This window comes from Doryrhamphus excisus, linkage group LG14 (assembly GCF_037039965.1).
Source record: "Doryrhamphus excisus strain RoL-2023G ecotype Guam linkage group LG14, RoL_Dexc_Guam_v1.1, whole genome shotgun sequence".
Classification (NCBI taxonomy): domain Eukaryota; kingdom Metazoa; phylum Chordata; class Actinopteri; order Syngnathiformes; family Syngnathidae; genus Doryrhamphus; species Doryrhamphus excisus.
The window spans coordinates 5,007,276-5,023,612 of NC_136370.1; the positions used below are offsets into that span (position 1 = coordinate 5,007,276).

Consider the following 16,337-nt stretch of genomic DNA (forward strand, 5'->3'; position numbering starts at 1 on the left):
TTATACATAACCCACATTAGAACATAATAGAAAAAGACTACTTGCACATCATACATTACAGGTTTCAAAAATGTTTTTGTTTGTTTTGACAACCCTGCATGAGAGTCTACCCTGACCTCACACACAATCATTCTGGATGACTGAAATCTGCTGAAATCCCAATCCCTAGAAAGGCGACCATGCGGTAATCAAGAGCGGTTGATGGGGGGGGGGGGTGATTAAGAGATGGCAGAAGGACAAAGACTTAACCAGAAGATGAGAAAGGTTAAGGTGGAGCTTTTAGAAGTAAGGATTTGTGAATCAGGGATCAGGGAAATAGACCTCCTTTCCCCCTCCCATCCTCTTTGACAACAATGCAGTGTTTCCTCCTGATAAGGTTGGCCTAGCTTATTACATGCATATTACAGTATGAACTGGGGCTGCAAAAAAGGTCAATCACGATTTTCTGGGATGATTTTATTTTCACATGCACATAAAGCAGGGTTGTATTAGGAAATGTCAGAGTATGCCAATTATTAACTAATTCAATCACATATAAATGTATATATTATTATTATATTTTATACTATGCTACAACATGAACAACACAAAAAATAGTTTTACATGAAAACAACAACAACACCATGATCTATTTACAATTTTCACATTTGGAACTGATCTGTATGTGTGTGCATTAGTTTGCATTCAAATTTACCTTCAAAGCGTCATCTCTTCAACGCTTTTTTTTTAACTTCCCGGTTGCTGTGCATCGTATATTTGTATGGGAAAGTTGCAGGCAGAGTTCTTACAAAAGGCACTTCTGTCACTTTGTGGCTGTTTTTGCGGCTTAAAACTGTGCTCTCTTCTATTGTGGAGTTGCATCATCACCTCATATAAATACATCTTTGGCAGCAAATTAGTTCATATTATTTGTATACATGCTGATTAATTATTTTTCATAATTTTTGTATTATTTCTATTTTTTAGAATATTTTTATAATTGTTATTATTAAAAATAAAATAATTATTAGACTGCTCATTGTCTTGTTCTGTGACTTTCAGTGGACTTTCTGCCGTTCTTCATGAAAGGTGCTGAAAGGACAGTTGAAGGGAAATCTATCAAATCAAAAACAGTCATGTAATAAATACAAATCAAAACCAAAAAATCAATCAGTGTGATGGCTCCTCTCGTGAGGTGATGAATGATACACATCAACAGGGAGAACCAGGGCAACGGAGCCAATTCGCCCTGGCCGGCGACGCCCGCTGGGTGGCTCGGAGAGTGAGGCTCACATGCCAACATTTAGAAATTAAATTTCATGATAGTCCGTTACTTTTTTGTGTGTTTTACCTTTCCGCCTTCAGAAATGTGGTTTCAAAGCCAAACATATGCACTGAAAAAGATGAGGAGGCAAATATACCGCATAAGGCAGAGTGCGCATTATTGTTATTGTTATTATTATGATTATTCTGCCACACAGTTAGTACATTTAAGCCCACGCTTGCAGGATTTGCTGCAGCACAAAAAGGGACAAGGAATAAGCGGCGCTGAGTAGTAGATCAGACAATAGCTGCATCGCACTTCTCCATGCCAAACACCCACTTCATTATCAGGCCTTGTCTGCAAAACCACTAGCACTGGGGGAAAAAAAAAAGATGAATCGATAGACTAAAGTACCGGCTGATTTGCTTGACACCACACACACACAGACACAGACTCACACACACCGCTCTGAATAAATGACAAATTGTTACAAAAGTGGCTGCATGGCGGTCGAGTGGTTAGCGCGCAGACCTCACACCTAGGAGACCCGAGTTCAATCCCATCTCTGTGTGGAGTTTGTATGTTCTCCCCGTGCATGCGTGGGTTTTCTCCGGGTACTCCGGTTTCCTCCCACATTCCAAAAACATGCTAGGTTAATTGGCCACTCCAAATTGTCCATAGGTATGAATGTGAGTGTGAATGGTTGTTTGTCTATATGTGCCCTGTGATTGGCTGGCCACCAGTCCAGGGTGTACCCCACCTCTCGCCCGAAGACAGCTGGGATAGGCTCCAGCACCCCCCGCGACCCTCGTGAGGATAAGCAGTAGAAAATGAATGAATGTTACAAAAGTCTTTCTTCCGGTAAATGTACTTCTTGTAACTACAGTACAAATTATTTCGATTTTATTCTCCAAACATTACAATTTTTTCTGCAATGTTTTGTCCCAAAAATTAGAACTTGTTTTGTTTTTGTTATAGTATTATAAACGGCTTTTTTCTTTAATATTTCTACTCTACTCAAAAAAAACTTCCTCATAGAAAAAACATTTTCTACAACAAATTTTGTAATTTTTTCACTTTATTCTTGTAAAATTACTGCATTTTTGCTTGTATTAGATTATACTTTTAGAACATGCTGCAAGCCAATCAGAAAAACCACTGTGGACACCCCTGCACGTATATCTAAGTTTACTTTCTCACATTATTTGATGCTCTCAATCAAAATGGCAGCGTTATTTTTGAAGGCAGCTATAGGTAGGTTGTTCCTAATGTTGTGTCCTGTGAGTGTATATTTAACAGCTGCTTGTTGCTGCTTCCAAACTCCCAAAAGTGACAGAGTGGCAATTAGATAGAGTTAATGTGTTTATTCTGCTATAATAAACAATATTACCTGGAGGGGTTAAAAAAATAACAATGTGACATGCTTACGAAGGGAGCTGACGTCAGCTTATTGAGATGTGTGTGTGTGTGTGTATGTGTGTGTGTGTGCGTGCGTGTAAGTGACCTTCTAGCAGACACTTTTTGGCCAGCGTTTATTCTCATTAGCCGAGCTCCCACGTGTGCACGTTTGCATGTGTTATTTATTTATTTGTCCCAGCTAATATGCTCCAGCCTTCATTATAGCTGCAACCATAACTTTGATAAATCACTTGGGCTCGGGGCCCTCGCTGCTTTCACAGTATTAGAAAACTAATTGAAATTCGCTTCCGCCCCCCTCTTTTTCTTGTCTTTCTTTTTTCCTTTTCCTTTTATTCCTGCCATCCCACACCCCTTTCTTTCCTTGCGTCTCACTATCGCAAGCGCCAAACCGTGCCATGTTTTTGCAAAGGAATGGAAGCCAAGCGGGGGAAAATGTCATAGCTGATTTAATAGGTGTAGTCCTGCGCACACACACACACAAACGCAAGCACACCGGGGGCATTCTGCGCAGTGTTCGGAATGGTGATAATGTCATCATAGGAATTTCTCCAATGCACCCTGCTTTCCATGCAGGCTCCAGTTTGACTCGGCCTCCTTTTTTTTTTTTTGATTAGATGGCAGGATGAGATGTGAGCTTTAGATTGATGGGATTGGGAGTTTAGATACTTGTTTCTATGGTTGTCCCCTGGATGGAGGGTGTGTTTGGTTCGTTGCCTGGGCTCTCCCAGCTGCCACTGGATTTAGAGCTTACTTGCTTCATTGTCCATGATCCCGCATGCTGCCTCTAGTTTTTTTAGACTTGTTTCGTTTGTGTGGCTCTGCAGATGCAGTCGCTGGTTTTGTTGGCGGGGATCTTCCCGATGGAGCTAGGTTTGGGGGCTGCCTCTTGATTTGAGGTTTTTATAGTGCTTATGCGCTTATGAGGCAGATTTTAAGCCTGATACTCTCCCTTTTCATGCCCTGCTCACGACCTCTCCTCTCTCTCAAGGCCGATGCTTCATTGAGCGTATGTTACGGACATATGGGTACACCTCACATTTCGGCAACCATTTTATTACACGATGCCTTCTCAAGGGACAATAATTAGAAATGATACACGTTAGAGTAGTAAATAGCTTGCAACACAAGTGTGTGGCAAGATAATCATGTCTTGCTGATTGTCAAGCATGGTCTGGATTTTTTTTTTGAAGCTGTGGTGGTTGTGTCATGCCGCTACCACAGCAACACATTTTTGATGTTTATTTTAAAATATGTGAATATTTTAAGATAAGATATAAGATAACATAAGATATGCCTTTATTCGTCCCTCAGTGGGGAAATTTGCATTGCACAGCAGCAAAGAGTACAGAATCAGTTCATTCATTCATTCATTTTCTACCGCTTTTCCTCACGAGAGCCGCAGGGGTGCTGGAGCCTATCCCAGCTGTCTTTGGGCGGGGTACACTCTGGACTGGTCGCCAGCCAATCACAGGGCACATATAGACAAACAACCATTCACACTCACATTCATACCTATGGACAATTTGGAGTGGCCAATTAACCTAGCATGTTTTTGGAATGTGGGAGGAAACCGGAGTACCCGGAGAAAACCCACGCATGCACGGGGAGAACATGCAAACTCCACACAGAGATGGCCGAGGGTGGATTTGAACCCTGGTCTCCTAGCTGTGAGGTCTGCGCGCTAACCACTTGACCGCCGTGCCGCCCTACAGAATCAGTTAAGAAGTACAAAATACACAATATAGAAAAATAAACAATATAAACAACCCAAGTAGTAACAAAATCAACAGTTTTTCCCAGTTTTATATACAATACAGTATGTAGATAATATGAAACGAGATGAGATATATGACCAGTCTATACACTGAGATCTTGCTAGTGAGTTAATATGAGGCATTATGGGAAGTACTTCACATAGAACTTAGTATATTGCATTTAGAGCCCTTAATATTGCACATGGAGGTTGATCACATATTGCACAGTGAATGGGGTCTGACTATAAAAGCAAGTATTACACAGATGTACATAGTGGTGTAGAAGTCTATTGGGAGCAATAATGGCAATTAAATGGCAATAATGTCAACACTAGGTTAGTTTTGACCGGCTTACACAAGAAATGCATTCATTAACTTTAAACTTTCATTTGGTTGATGTTGATGGTTGATGGTTGATGTCCTCTGTCAGCTAGTGTGAACAATTGGAGGAGCTTTGCTGCAGCACAAATCATGGGGGGGTTCATGTGTTTAAATTTAAAAGTCAAGCTTACAGGTTGACGTGCACACATACCAGACCGGATGTGTAAACGCCAACGCCAGCAGCACAGCAGCAACATGTAATGCTGCAATTTATTAATAGTGTGCAAATGAAAGCGAATCAAACAACCAAAACTTGTAGCCGTTTTTGCTTATTTGATCATCATAGCATCCTCATTTTATTAACTGATATTCCTCTAAACTCCCAAACGACTTATCGTGATGCCAATTTTATTCCATCATACTCCACCATGTTTTTTGGAGTGTTTCATGCAATATGTCCGCCATGTGTTTGCAACGTTGCATTCAGCATGTTGGTTATGTATTTGGCGTTCTGCAGTGTGTAAGCCTTGTTTATGGATTGCTGCAGCATGTCCACCATTATTTTTAGGGCTGCATCTTGTTTTTAGAGCTTTGTATACGGTATGTGCTGTCCACCATGTTTTTGGAGAGTTGCAGCCTGTTCTCTATTGTTTCTGAAGTGTTGCACATGGCAGACGTGACGTCTGCCATGTTTTTGGACTGTTGCACCGTGTCGGCCATTGTTTTTGGAGTGCAGCTTTGGCACTCCACTTCCTTAGTGAGTGAGACGGAACTTGTGTGAAATGGTGGATTTATTGCAGACATAGTTTGGCTCGAGTCTGCATAACAAATACCTCGGCTTTATTAACCAGAATCCAGACTAACCTACGAACTGGTCCTTGGATTTTTTATTTTGCTAAAATTCAGGGTTGGCAGATTGAAGTAACTTGCATCACGCTAACAATCACAGAGACTGCCTGAGTCCAAGTCTTCCATCTGTGACTCCTCTAAAATGTATAATGCCCTGAGACTATTGGTAATGGTAATGGTTTTATTATTTAGATTACAATTGAGTGCATCCCATAATCAGTCCACAGTTCCACATGTCCAAAAGGAGTAGGAAGAAACAAAGCTTATTAAATCCTACCCCTCCATCTGGTTCTTTTACAATCAGTAACTGTTACATTTGTTCACTTCCTGCTTTCCATAATACAGGTGAAGGTTTTTTTTGTTTTGTTTTTTAATAATGCACCTTGTACTGAAGTAGGAGGTGATATGAGCATCCAATGACATAATGGGTACCATAGTAACTGTCAATATAGTGAGATATATATATATATATATATATATATATATATATATACTATTTGCCCATTAAATCTGCTTAATCTTATTTTCAAACACTGACGAGAAGAACCTAGTGTAGACATCCACCCGGCCCCTGCCATCCGAAATATAACTAATTTTATCGGGAACCATGATGATACTTTTACCCTCCAGTGCTGTAGATGGTGATAATGAGCAATACGAATTGGTTCGGTCACCGCCACTGCTTGTCCCTGATGTGTCCCCAAAAAAATAGACTCTAATGGCATGAGCCAAAAAGAAATAATTCTTGAACTTTAGTATCTTTGTCCTGCCAAAATCTTTGATATAGCCCTTCACCCAGGGAAAATATCGATGCCGATGCTCTCCTTGAGGAGACATTTGCCTTGAGGAGTGCTTAGCAGAGGCAATTGCTCAAGAAAAATGCAGTTGCCAGTGTCACAGGGAGCATCTCGATGAGGTCATGACTCTTGGCGAGGGAGGCTACCGGGATGCTGAAAATAATTTCATGCATTGAAGGACGCGGCCGCAGTGCTGCGTTGGTGTCAAAAAAGTCTGCAGCTGTTTCTGCACCACAACAGAATAAATGTTTGTTTTTATTATAGAAGGTCTCATATTATACTGTTCTTCAAATTTCATTTTAAATATCTCTCAGGGGTCGCACAGGAGGGTGTTGGAAGCGTATTCGCCATGATGCTGGAATTTAGATGGCTCAAAAGTGTTTTTAGCAAGCCCGATTGGGAAGACACGGTTTTGTGTCTTCAGCTTTATTGCTAATCAGCTGTGATTGGCCGACAGAATGTGTGTCTAAAATAAGTACGCTTAATCCATTTTTTCCAGCTATACTTTAACTGTGCACTTGTCCAACCATTACCACTTGTCCACACAAACATTAGCAACACTAGCATCGCAATGCGAGGTACAGCACTAACATTACATTCCCATTCACGGCATGCCAAGATAACGTATTCGCTGAAAAAAATTCAAAACCATCAAACTCTGTCTCCATCTGTAGATGATTGACATATAGTTGGCAGAGTGACAGCCTATTTTTACCATGTGTGGAGAAGCCTGCTTTTGGTTGTTGTTGTCATTTATGGCGGTTAGTTGATTCCAGGCCTGACCACGATAAGTGAATAAGTATTGATATTGATACCAATCACATGTATTAACTGTATATTTTTCAATTTATTTATGTGGTGTTGGTGCCTTTAGACAATTCCAAAGGCCCTTGGCCAATTTTTATAAAAGAAACTTTTGTGTGAAACAATTTTTGTAGTATTTGACACAAACCTGAATATAATTTGATACGTTTTCCATGTACTGCCATGAATACATGGGAGACAAATTGTTAATTTTTTTTTCCAAGATAACCATATGTTACACCCGCAAACGTAATAACTGCCCACAAACGTAATAAACCACAAACGTAATACAAATCTGCAGCTTTGAATGTAATAATCCCGCAAATGTAATACATTTCCCCACAAACGTAATCAAATTTGCCCACTGCAAACAGAATACTGAAATTATTACATTTTGTTTGTGGGCGTACATGTGCGTTTTAGTTACAGTATGTTCTTGTATGTGTGATTTTGTGTGTATATGGGGAAGAAACAATCAAAATAAATAATAAAATATAATAATAGTAATAATAATGTTGTTAAAACAATTGCAATTATCACAATCTTTTTTAATTTAAAATAAATTATATTTAGTAATTAAAGATTCCTTTAATGTATTCAAATGATACTCTTTTAATATTTTTTCCACAAAAAAAGAAAAAAATAATTATCTTGTTAAAATCCTCAAAATGACATCTACACCTTCTCCCTCATTAAAAGAAGAAAGAACAAACAACAAGAACAACCACAAAGATCATTATTTTGTCTCATATTACATTTGTGGGAAGTTATTACATTTACAGATTTTTACTTTCCAACATATGTAATAATTTCCTGCAAATGTAATAACTACATTTTATTACATACTATTACATTCAGTATTACTTTTGCAGGAGGCAAATTTTATTACGTCTGTGGGAAGTGTATTACATTTGCGGGATTATTACATTCAAAGCTGCAGATTTGTATTACGTTTGTGGTTTATTACGTTTGTGGGCAGTTATTTACGTTTGCGGGTGTAACGCCATTCATTCATTCATTTTCTACCGCTTTTTCCTCACGAGGGTCGCGGGGGTGCTGGAGCCTATCCCAGCTGTCTTTGGGCGAGAGGCGGGGTACACCCTGGACTGGTGGCCAGCCAATCACAGGGCACATATAGACAAACAACCATTCACACTCACATTCATACCTATGGACAATTTGGAGTGGCCAATTAACCTAGCATGTTTTTGGAATGTGGGAGGAAACCGGAGTACCCGGAGAAAATCCACGCTTGCACGGGGAGTACATGCAAACTCCACACAGAGATGGCCGAGGGTGGAATTGAACCTTGGTCTCCTAGCTGTGAGGTCTGCGTGCTAACCACTCGTCCGCCGTGCCGCCCCTCTGGGAAGACATATTACTCTTAAATCATTTAAAAAAACAATTTTGCAATATATTGTTTAGCTAACTTCCACATTTTTTCCTGTGTATACAGCATCTGTTTATGTGTGAGTATCACATCATTTTCCGGGAAAGCCCTCGGACTGCCCCTCTACTCCCCCAGCTTCCCAAGCAATGGCCTCATGGAATGTCTTGGCTGGAAGTGCAGATGATATCAGCCCTTGTGTGTGTGTGTGTGTGTGTGTGTGTGTATTTTGAATAGAGAGGGAGAGTAGCAACAAGTCTGGACTTGACAACATGTAGACTTAATTCTAGCATGAAAGGTTACCTCCTTGTAGTGACTGGACATACGTTTCATCCTGTCAGGGAAGTGAAAATTGGAGACATCACTGTCTTATAATTGCGTCATGAGCGCTTAAAGAATCAAGCCCTTCTGTGGTTCTAAGCACCCCTTATGTGGTCTCCTGTCCACAATAATGAGGCGCTGAGGCAGACGGATGGATAGAAATAGACCCTCCGCTTCAGAAGAGCTCTGGGGTCATCTTTTCCTCCTCCCTTGCTCCGCTCGGACTCTCTCTGCCTTGCAAGTCGATCGATGGCAGCCTGCAGGCTCAGACAACTAGCTTTGGATTTTTTTTTTGCCCTTAAACACAGATGATGAACATGAGACAGAAAAGAAAAGCTAAAGGCACCGTGGCGCTTCTGCAGTACAGATATTCACATTTTCTTTGTATTACACAGAAATCCTGACTGGTTCTAAAGTCGAATGTCTTGAAGTTGTACACTTGGTATTTCGCCACTATTTTTTTATTGCTACATAAGCCGTCTACGGTAATGGTAATGGTTTTATTTCATTTGAACATGCATCAGATTACAATTGAGTGCATCCCATAATCAGTTCACAGTTCCACATGTCCAAAAGGAGTAGGAAGAAGCAAAGCTTATTAAATCCTACCCATCCATCTGGTACTTTTACAATCAGTAACTGTTACATTTGTTCACTTCCTGCTTTCCATAATACAGTTTAAGTTTTTTTTTTTAATAATGTACCTTGTATCGAAGTAGGAGGTGATATGAGCATCCAATGCCATAATGGGTACCATAGTAAGTGTCAATATAGTGATATATATAGCACATCATGACTGGTTCAAGACTCTTCATCCTTGTATTTAGCAAACATCAACTGCTTGTATTGTTTCTTGAATTGGCTCATCGTTGTGCATTGTTTGAGGTCCTTACTCAATCTATCAATTGCATCCGGGAAACAGTGACACTTACACACAGGAAGTGACCAAACTAGGATTAAATAAGCTCTGCTTCTTCATACTTCTTTTCTAACTTGTTTAGCATGTTGGAAACAAATAAACCGTAACCATTTTTGATGAAAATATACATCTAAAACCTGGAAATTATATGGTGCCATAAAGGCATATCTATTCAGATACACATCATTTATTTACATAATACTAGGGCTGCAACTAACTAATTATTTTCTTAGTTCATAAATCTGAAGCTTTTTTTTCCACTTAATCAAGTACAGTAACCCCTATTTACTGCGGTTAATTGGTTTCAGACCCAACTGTTATGAGTGAAAATTAGGATTCCTTATTTATAAATTGAATAGTTTCATCCTTAGAGCATAGAAAACCTGTTCACAACCTTCTAAATAGTTTTAAACCTTATTAAAGCCTTCCAGACATGGAATAACACCCCTACAGTCACCTTTACAATCACGCTGCTCAATTTAGTAGACGCTTTAGTAGAAGTGGTTTAACACATAAATAAGACTCATTCAAGTGTGTTGCTATCACTAGACAAGAATTGACGTTGGGGGTTCAAAGTTAAGTTTTAGCTTAGCATAGGATTTTTATTATTCATCCATTCATTTTTTACATTTTTATCCTCACGAGGGTTGCCGGGGTGCTGGAGCCTATCCCAGCTGTCTTCGGGCGAGAGGCGGGGTACACCCTGGACAGCCAATCACAGGGCACATATAGACAAACAACCATTCACACTCACATTCATACCTATGGACAATTTGGAGTGGCCAATTAACCTAGCATGTTTTTGGAATGTGGGAGGAAAGCGGAGTACCCGGAGAAAACCCACGCATGCACGGGGAGAACATGCAAACTCCACACAGAGATGGCCGAGGGTGGGATTGAACTCGGGTCTCCCAGCTGTGAGGTCTGCGCGCTAACCACTCTCCACAGTGCAGCCGATTTTTATTAGTTTCTTTTTTTTTTTTTTTTTTTTTAGTTTGACCCTGGAATATTATTTCTCATTGGGAAAACCTGTTTCACAAACAGCGTGTTCAACCAGTATGCCACATCCGAATCAAAACCTCATTAACAGGCAATATGAGATTTAAAACTAACAAAAAGTTAACGTATGTATTGGGCTCTTTTATAGCACACAAGAATACTGTTGCCTGCTGCTTTAATCTCGTAATAACACTGGAATAATTGGTAATACTCATATCACTGTGACCAATTTGATGATTCATGTTTAGACAGGCGTAGCTTTCCTGAAGCCAATAAGCCAAAACTATCAATGCAGGTTATGGCCTAATGGACTTAGATAATGGCACCATTCGGCTCAGCTTTAAAAATCATAAAGCAAGGCCTGATGGCTGGGATGTGCTTATCGTGGGCCATTTTTAACACCATCGCTTCAGCTCCCGTCCCAGAGAGACATTAAATTAAGGCCTGGCATTCCCTGCAGTAGCTACACTCCTCTACACACACACACACACACACACCTAAAAAAGTGCAAGTTGGCAACATGAGCGTGTATTGTCATGCAAACACAACAAACCAAAAAAACTAGTGCACAATAACAAACAGCTCATTTCACCTCAAAATCCAAACAAAGCATCTTCCCCTTCCGTGATTGGAGACGATAAGCAGATATACAAAAAATGCCTCGCAGCTACAGTCGGATATTACAGCACAGGAACGGAACAAAAAAAAGTGGGAGGCGGAGAGCGAAAGCCTGGAAGGAGCCCCCCTGTGAGTGCCAAAGATATGCTCGGCAGGAATGCACCCTGTTCGCTCATGTAACTTGGCAGGCGGGAGACCAGCAGGTTTTGGGCTGGGAGGGGGATTGTCCATGAGGTCATCACAGAATATTTGGTGTCTTTCTCATTTTTTCACATGACTATACAGGACATTAGTGGTGCTCAGGAAATGGGTTGTGCTCAACAGATAATCTAGGATGTGCTATCATACATGTCATGTATTTGTCAGACAACAAATTATTATCATTATCTCCTATTTGGCTGGGATCTAATTGAAAGAATTAGATACTTAGATTAGATAATTGAAAGAATATCCTATTGTGTGCTTTGAACTGATTTTTGATTAACTCATTCGCTACCAAGTAGGTATTTATGTTTTTTTTTAACCCCAGCAATGCATTTTTATGTCATGTCTTTTACATGTTTTGTGTGAGATCCAAAAAATAGGTGATGACACAACTGCACAATAAAAGAGATCATGTGTGGTGCAGTTTTAAAACTGTAAAACAGCCACAAGGTTGTCGAGGTGCATCTATTCCCATGTAAGAAAGCGCTCCACAGCAAGCGGGAATTGAACATGCACAGGTGTATAGCGTGCAGGAAGTTATGCATGAATGAAATGGAGACTTTTGTTAGCAAATACGGCCTGGAGGAGAGTGGACGCCATCCTCGTACTTGGCCCCATGGCTGGTTATTTAGCACTTGTATTCATCTTTTTTTTTTAATGCACGGATAGGGAGTCAGCAACGTATAAAGGTTTTTTTTTAATTTGGGCTCTCAGTTCTGCGGAATATTACAGTACAGATCATACAGACTAGTTTGTACTCAGAATATTGTACTAAAAGAAGTTTGAAAATCTTTTGGGGCTTGACATCACAGGTTTGACATCACTCTCCAGGTTGCAAGCTTTCTCACAAGGAGACGAGATGGCGTCGCCATTTCTAGGCATGCTAAAGCACTCAACCACTTGCTTCTGTTGTGTGTCCCGGAAGGACTCAGCCACAATACTTAAAACAACGGCTCACCCTTTCACATCATCACTCAACACTGGTTAGAAACTGATGCCCAATGCAGTAACATGAACCTTTCAGAGCTCCCATTCAATTAAAAAGGACACCTGCTTTCAGAACATCTCCGTAACCTCAGCTCTGACAGCCTGGTGGAAAAGATTTCGGATCAAAGGCTCCACGGTTGCAAAATCCACTCACTCGCCAATTTGGATCAATCCAGACATTACAATAAATAAGAGACCATGACACTTTATATCATGGAAACACAAGTGTCCATGTCATCACACAAGACTCCAAAATCATCCGTTTTTTCCAAAATGAACTCAGAAGTTCCACAGTCACTATCTCCAATATTCAAAGCTAAACTCAACCATCCTACCCTACCCCCCCCCCCCCACACACACACACACACACAAAACCCAAATTGGCAACTCATTCAATTCGAGATTATCCACAGAATACAGTAAACCGGTGAAAGATTTCACTGCATCAGATCAATGCACTTTATCAAGACCAGGGGTCTCAAACACGCGGCCCACAGGACACTAGTTAGAGGCCCCCGCTTTTGATATGTTAGTTTTAATGTTAGTGCGGACCGCGCAAGTTTGATATGGATGCTGTATGGTATCATGTACCCAGAAAAAATTATTACGTTTGATTAATGTTCATGTTAAAGGTTAAATAACTGTTAATAGTTATCCTCCCTATCCGTGTGGAAGTGGTAAGTTTTGGGCTATTTAAGTTTAAAGGAAATAACTTGAAGGCTACCGTTTAAGTCGCTAGCTCTCTAGTTTGCGAGTTAGCATGTGTCTAAAAGTCTAAATGTGACTATAGTTGTGTTTTGTCATGTCTATACAGGGCTCTAATAATGCTTTGTTTTTATTATTTGCCATTTTATTATTATTATTATATTTATTTATTACTGTGATTGATTTTCTTTATTCTTTATTTGTTTATTCATTTTTCATCTTATTTTGTGCAGAAAAATAGAAATTAAGATATTTGAGAACAGTGGAATGTTTTATCAGAGCTTTTATTGTAGAAAATCGGAATCAAAGCACTGAAAAAGTTTGTATATTTTTCTGTTTTTAATAAATGCGTGGGTTTTTTGGGGGGGGAAACCTGAGTTGCCCAGACCCTAGCTCCAGTGGGCCCCAGGTAAATTGAGTTTGATACCCCTGATCAAGACAGACAATTACATGCATGCTTCCCGGCACTGTACACCAATTTTGGATCTAAGTCACAGATCTCCTATCACATCTATTATTAGGCTGCAGCATCCCTCCGTTGTAGGAGACGTGTTATCTGTACCATTACATAATCACACTATAACTACACCGTTTACAGCCAAGAAAACAGTCCTCCTCAACTGGAAAAGAAGAAATCAACACAACAATCACACACTGGAAGAATCTGATCAACTCTCAATAGAGTAAATGTCAGCATTGATTACAAAATATGGTCTCGAGATCTCAATTCCACACAATTATTTTTCTCCCCTTGGAATTGACTTTCGAGCACACGCATCCTCGGTTTTGTATCTTTTTCTGTTTGTCTGCCTGGTGGTTGTTATACAGTATGTATGCCCATTAAACAGCTTTCCCTATCACTTCCCCTATCACCCATATCACTATGTAAATATTTACTTTCTGTTAGATTATATTTTCCTTATGTTGTCTGCTTTAACTAGTTTCTAAATCGAAAATAAATTGGTCTTCCAGGGGTGTGGAAGTGGTCACAGGAAAGAAAGAAAGGGAAACAGAAGTTAAAGCGTCGTTGTTGTTCCTTTCCAATTCCTTGAGAGAAACTGAATTTTCAGAGCAAAATGGACGGTAAAAAGTTCATCACTTTCTCAGGCTAATATGACGTGTGTTGTCGCCCACCCACCCCACTGCACTGACACACCTGCAGAACATGACCTCATCCTCCCATCAGGATGATGTCAGATTACCGTCATGTCCTCCATAGTTCACTTAACCACGATGGGGAGGAAATAAGGAGAAAAAGAGGGGAGGGCGGTATAGGGAAGAGGCAATCCAGAGCTGGGAATGTCTTGTTTTTTTTTTTAAAAAAAAAGGGGGGGGAGGGTAAATGAGGAGACAGGTGGCCCTGAAACTGAGGCAGCCACACAAACACACAGAACCTCCCCTCAAGGCTGGGATTAGAGCGGAGGCAAGTGTGCAACACCCCCCCCCCCCCCCCCTCGCTAATCAGTCGTTGCATACGAGACTGGAGGCAACAGGGTGTTCTCTCCGTGTGTGTGTGTGTGTGTGTGTGTGTGTGTGTGAGAGACTGGAGGCGAGAGTGTGAAATTAGAGTGATAAGGTAGTTAACATTCAAACCTCCCCACCCACCCCTTTTGCACCCCCACTGAACCCAAAGCACACACACACTTGCTTCTTTCATTCTGCTCATGCCTCTGTGTGTGTGTGTGTGTGTGTGTGTGTGTGTAAAAGATACTATTTATTACAGGAATAATGAGATACTGCCAGTTAATAATGTTATTTTTGCATCTTTCATGCGAGTGTCAGGCGTTCCCCATCCGTCTCGACGAACCCCAATACCCCACCCTGTCCCACCCCGCCTCTGCTCCTCTAAACTGGCAGCTAATTATACCGCCACAGTAGGGCCGATGCTTCATATTCAAGCACGAAGACTTTCAACAGATTCACGGCAAAAACAAACAAAAAAGCTCCCTCACATGAGGCTTCCTCTCAGTGGGGGCGTATCCTTGAAAAGTACAAGAATGGGAAAATGGGGGGGGGCGGGGGGCTGAAGCAAACAAAGAGACACTGGCTCATCGCCTACAGTGACATTTACCTGTCTGTATTCTTTTGTAGTGGTTATTATCTCCACAAAAGGAGGTGATGGTTTTATTACTGCTTTAGGTTCTGTGCAAACGTCAGTACTATCTTTCTTGCTCTAATTAACTTTCATTTTCACATATAATATCTCACAACTACTAAGTTCACTCCCCAGATTTTAATTTTATCTTCCTCATAATCCAAAATATACTGCATTTTAGAGTAGTCAGTGTATAGTTTGTACAACAGTATAGGTTTACTGTCAACACTGAAACTCTGAGATCAGCACCTGGGCAGATTTTATTACACTATATCTATATCCTCTCAATGGACAATACTATAGAAATTAAACGTGTATATACTTTAGAGTAGTCTGTGTACAGCTTCTATAGCAGTATAGATTTCCTATCCCCCGAAAACGACTCAATGTGCCGCCATTATTGGCTAAATAGCCGGCAACACAAGCGAGTAGCAAGGTTAATATCTTGCCAATAGTCAAGCATGCATGGTGGTAACATGCGGTCTGGGTGGTCTGGGGCTGCACGAGTGCTGCACGCATTGTGGGGCTCGCATCAGTGCATTCCAAATTTTCTGGAAAAATGTTCCCCGAAAACCCTCATCATGCTGACATGCTGATTTGCTGACATGATGTCAACCTCACAACGTTGTTTTGATTTTTCTTTAGCAGAAAGAGACCGTTTATGGTAAAGAGGGGAAGCGTGACGGTAACCATAGAGCAATACAAGAAATAAAAATATTACAAGGCTTTAAGTCCTGCAGTAGGTGTCTATGTTTCATTTTGTGTAGGCCAGTCAGCAATCCAAATTCTTTTTGCAAACATTCCTTTAGTGTGTGTGTGTGTGTGTGTGTGTGTGTGTGTGTGTGTGTGTGTGTGATAAATCCATACATCACTGGCGGGCACACACACGGCCAGGTTGTGTATGTGTATGTGAGT

The 16,337-nt window shown here is 40.6% G+C and overlaps 1 protein-coding gene across 1 annotated transcript in view; it reads left to right on the plus strand.

The window, feature by feature from the left end:
* Positions 1-16,337, plus strand: part of hs6st1a (heparan sulfate 6-O-sulfotransferase 1a) — a 92,496-nt gene that overhangs the window by 65,728 nt on the left and 10,431 nt on the right. The window lies entirely within an intron of this gene.